Here is a 5,797-nt window from a genome sequence, read left to right as displayed (position 1 = left end):
TTCAAAACTCTCTCGAGTTCACTACTCTTTTTGTCCACCTACCTTTTCTTCCTAGTCTTTGGTTGCGTCATTTCTTCCGCTTATAATTACATTTTTAGAATTACCTCATAACTTGAAGTAGGAAGTGTTTGTTATTGTCTACATAAGTTATATTTCCTATTAAAAGAATGTTTAATCTAGACATTGTTTTGAATTGTTACGAGACTTTCTTAATTTCTTTACACGTGTGAACGACCTAACAGCACCAGACTAGGAATTGAGTTTTATTTGCATTTAATATATGAAGGTTTACAAAATATTAATGTCAAAATTAATAAAATATTATTTGCCTTTTACCAAAATGCTTTAGTCATATTACACTATTGTTCAGATGCAACATACAACAATACTTGTATTTTTAACCTCTTTGTTTATATTTATGGGCAAAATGTATTTTAAAATTATGAACAAGCGGTTCTAAAAAGGAAGAAGAAGAATATGAAAAAAAAAGAAATAGATGTAATTAATTTTCTGTTGTTATGGGATGATATTATGTTATAATAGTAATTCGACGATGTGAGTAACGAATAATAAATCTTATTATAATAGAGGATCCATCTTGTGAAGACTTAATGTACAATTTTAAGGAAACGTGGAGAAAAGGAGATACACACCGCAAAACCGTATATTCTAGAACCCAAGCGAATAGAAGTAGAAACCGCTATAAAGAAATTAAAGAAACAAAATCTCCGGGTGTAGATGAAATTCCGGCGGAGTTAATTTTTAGCTGGAGGCGAAAAATTGTCGAACAAGATACACAAACTCATTCTCCTTATCTGGAACAAAGAAGAATTGCCACAAGAGTGGAAAGAATCAATCATTGTTCCAATTCACAAGAAAGGCGACAAAACTGACTGTAATAATTATCGAAGCATATCTCTTCTGTCAACATCCTATAAAACCCTTTCAAATATTCTATTAGCGAGATTCATCCCATACGCGGATGAAATTATTGGAGATTATCAGTGCGGATTTAGACGAAATCGATCAACTATCGACCAAATATTTACGATTCGCCAAATACCCGAAAAGAAGTGGGAATACAATACACCGGTACATCAATTATTTATTGATTTTAGAAAGGCGTACAACTCGATTAGGAGAGTCGTTCTTATAGAACGTTCTTATAGAACTTGGAATGCCGAAAAAGCTAACTAGATTAATTAAGATATGTTTAAATGAGTCCCAAAGTAAAGTCCGGGTAGGAAAATTTTTGTCCACGAGCTTTCACGTCGAAAATGGCCTGAAACAAGGAGATGCGTTGTCGCCATTATTATTCAGCTTTGTGCTGGAATACGCTATAAGGAAAATCAAACATAGCAACCAGGTCCTAGAGTTGAACGTTATTTACCAGGTTATGGCATGTGCTGATGATGTAAATTTAATAGGAGATGATAGGAGAACAATAGAAAGAAATACAGAGATCTTATTAAACGCTTGCAGGGACATGGGTTTAGAAGTAAATGCAGAGAAAACTAAATATATTTAAGTGCGTTGGGACCGTAATACGGCAAATTGAGAATTCGTTAAAATATTAAATAATACTTTTGATAAAGTGGATACTCACAAATATTTAGTATCAATATTAACAGAGGAAAATCATATTCACGAAGAAATTAAATGTCGGTTAAAAGCAGGGAATTCGTGTTACTATTCGGTTCAAAATCTCTTGTATTCTCGAATTCTGTCGAGGAATTTAAAGCTTAAAATATATAAAACGATAATCATGCCTGTTGTTCTGTATGTTTGCGAACATGGTCGCTTACTCTAAGAAAAGAACATAGACTGAAAGTATTTGGGAACAAGATCCTGAGACGGATATTCGGACCCATGAGGAACGGGAATCGAGAATGGCGGAAACTTCATAACGAGGAACTACATAATTTATACGGTTTACCCAACATTGTTAGGGTCATCAAGTCTAGGAGGCCTAGGTGGGTAGGTCATGTAGCTAGAATGGAAGAAAGTAGAAACGCTTTCAAAGTCTTGACTGGAAGACCAATCGGAAAATGACCATTAGGAAGACTTAGGCGCAGATAAGGGCACAATATTAAGATGGATCTCGCAGAGATAGGAATACAAAGTAGAAACTGGATCCGATTGACTAAGAATAGAAGTCAGTGGAAAGCCTATGTGAACGCGGCATTGAACCTCCGGATTCCATAGGCCATAGAGTTAGTTAGTTAGTAAACGATTAACTTGTTTCGCACTACAATAAAAGGTAATATCAGAACGCAGTGTGTAAAATGGATTTTGATAAATTAGTAGCCTTAGTTATACGAGGACCTTTTATGATGTTATAATTTGGATAATAATTTTCGCTCCTATATCGCCATGGCTGGCATTAACTACCATAGCAGAAATGCTACCGAAAAATGTTTATTTATGATTTCATTACTTGTGACACGAACTGCGAAATTTGTCCACTGCTGAGAGCAACCCGTCCATCCTCTAATAGAACTCCTGATGTGGTAGTTGCCTCATCTAGTATAGTATTATATCTCGATGTCAGTGTCCTCGATTCTATTAGTAGTGATCATAATGCTGTAAAGGTAGACATAGTTTTTCCTAATCGATTTCATCGTCAGTACCTTCGCATGGTTCTAATTTACATCCGAGCATATAAAAAACGCAACTGAATAAAGACAGTTAATGTTTTAGTAGAGAAGAGTCATCTGACTAAGGACTGGAAACATTTCAACCTTGGATTTAACATGGGTCATACACTGAACCATACATTAGCATCCTTTAACGGCATCAATAACGCCACTGGATATTACGAACGTAGTACAAGAAACACACGGCACTAGGGTTTATTGGCATTACGTACTAAAATATAAAAGAAGGTCTTGCTATTTTACTTCATATTTTGGCAACTCTGTACAACTTTGTCCTCAGAACTGGCTACTATCCACCTGATTGAAAAGTATCTGCCATAAAATATTAAGATCTTTATTCCTATTGCCCTACAAGGGCGCCCTACTTTCGGAGAAAAACGAAACATTTGCAGTTTTCAACAATTTTGGAGGTAACATATGTAAATTCAGGATTGTCCCGGCTAAACCAGGACGTCTGAGAACCTAAAGTTAATGTTCAATATGAAGTAATTGAGAATAAACATCATGTTAATTTTTCTTGTTATTTTGTAAAACATAACTAATTTTTAATTATAATTATCAGTAGCTTACTGTTCGATTGTCCGAACTCGAACTAGATAAGTGCGGCTAGTATTGTTGCGTATACTGCCAGTAGTTTTGGATGTTGACGCCTTCAGCAGTAAGCTCGTCTTCCACTTCCGAGTCAATTATCTCGGGATCGACACCCTTGATGACGACGGATAACAGTGGCGTTTTCTTGGTGGTGGAGCTTGCGTCTGATGTTTTGGTTGCAAGATAGTAATGTTTGCATTATTGCCAAAGATCTCAAAAGAGGCCTTGTTACGAACGTGGCGATGAAAATCTGGGCTCTTGGACATGAGTATGACACCATTGTTAGTGAAACGAATCTCGGCTATCTCCAATCGTGCACGTATTTAACAAGTTGTTGAAAAATATGTTTGAATTCTTGAAATTTGCAACAAAGTTTGTTAGAAGGAAATTATAAATTTGATCCCGAGAAGATGGAGTTGGTGTAGGGTCTGAGATAGTTAGGTCCTGGTCATCAGCAGTGGAAGCATTGGCCGCCTCAGGAGCAGAGCCCGAAAGGGGACGCTTATCAACGGACTTATCCGAGGTATCAGATTCCCGCCTACTGTTTCTACGTTGATCCCTAGGGTTGAGAACCACAGGTGGAAGCCTGTACATTGGGCCGGTAAACCCACACGAAACTCGTTTAGATGTAAAGGTAGCAAATGTTTCGCTTTTAAATGAGTGTGAAGTCTGTTAACAACGATGCGTTTCAATATTTTGCTGAAAGTCGGAGTTAATTGTATGGGCCTGTAAGATGATACGGTATTCAGTGGTTTGTGTATCTTGGCAAACATGAGTGTTTTGGAAGTCTTCCACTGAGAGGGAAAATAACCTTGCGGAGAATAAGCGTAAAGATAGTTGCCAATAGGCTTAGTAAGACGTTAGGTGCTTCTTTGACATGCCGATAAGTGATTGAATCCAGACCAGGAATAGTATTGCGTTTGCGAGCCGTGAAGGAGTTGATATGTGTTATCGTGATAGGCGTAGCAAGAGGATGATCGGGTAAAATATGATACGTGCTGGATTAAGTTTTGGTGAATTTATGTTATAGGTATGTGTGGGATGCTTGCGAGGAATGGCAGCTTCAGATGGCGTGAAGATAGATTGTAGAGAGGTTGCGAAAGCGTCTACTTTCTCTTTGTCCTTCTGAAGAAGATTTTCATTTTCTATGAGAGGATAGGTAGTGTGGGACTTGCAACCAGTATGCATGTAGAAATAGTGCCAGTATTTCGATGGGTGTAAGTTGTCTGTCAAAATATTGCAAGCTTTTATCCATTGACGGAGTTTATATGCTTTAACATAATTGTGAACTGTGCGTTGAAATTGACGATTTAAGTTCAATGACTCTGGATTTCCTGTACGTTTGTAATCTCTGTAGAGTGCTCGTGAACGTCTGATAAGTCAGGCACGTAGCCAGGATTTGGTGAAGGGGGGACCCGCGACATGAAATACTGTGATCATCACACCAGGGTCTCGATCATTCTAAACTATTTTAGTGGAACATATATTGGTTCGTTTATCCAGAATTTTCTAACGGGGGAAGGGGAGCGTGATATGAAATTCAGAATGCTCAGGAGCTTGATCGATGTAAACTATTTTACTATCAACATATAGTGGATTGTTAGGACAATAAAATGAGGATATGTTGGTAAGTATTTTGATAACAAACTATTAAGAAATCTCGAGTAATAAAAGAATAAAAAAAGTATTGAAAAAGATTTTACAACATTTACGTCCTTCCTCAGTTTATTCAAATATAACAATTTTCCTTTCATTATGACCCCAACTATTATAAAAAGTACATATTCACTATTATAAAAACTACATACTCAATAATGTCTTGTAAATTATTTTACAATATCTGCTTTCCTTTTTCTGTTGAATCAAATGCTAATAGAAATTCTTTTCCATATAAATTTTTGTTTTGTTATTCCGTCAACTTGTGCCGGTTCCAAACGACAGGTTAAAGGAGCAGTTGAAAGTTGTTTTTGAAATAACATGTTTATTTCTGCAAGGATGCGATGACGAAAAATTATGATAAAAAATAGTCACGCTGTTACTCAACAGCACTATGCTTTCGGAAGCTTGAAATCTCCCTGACTGGTAGCAGAAATTCTGAGAATTCTGTAACTTTTCTACAAATTTCAAATTCCCTGACTCTTCAGGATATTTCGCCGCCATATATTGCAAGTAATACAAATCTCCTCATAAGAAAGAGTAACTAAAGGCTTCCTGTAGTTATTATTATTATTATTATTATTATTATTATTATTATTATTATTATTATTAACGCTGATCCTTCTTTTTCTCATTTCATTTTGTTTTTCCTTTCTTAATTTTTTCATTTCTGGTGTCGAAGGGGTGGGTCCGGACCCCCCGGACCCCCCTTGGCTACGTGCCTTGATAAGTGGTAAATAATGGGGTGGGAACGTTGGGTGATGATTATGGGAAGTACTAGTCGGTATAAAACGGCTGGTTGCGTCATGAAGTGCTGTAGTTATTCTATCCAAAGAACTATAAAGATATTCCTTCGTTTCTGGTAGAGTTGAGTTGTCAAAAGTGCTACTGAG

Source organism: Thermobia domestica, chromosome 5 (genome assembly GCF_964235325.1).
Source record: "Thermobia domestica chromosome 5, izTheDome1.hap1.1, whole genome shotgun sequence".
In the NCBI taxonomy this organism is placed as follows: Eukaryota; Metazoa; Arthropoda; class Insecta; order Zygentoma; family Lepismatidae; genus Thermobia; species Thermobia domestica.
This window is presented reverse-complemented; position numbering follows the sequence as displayed.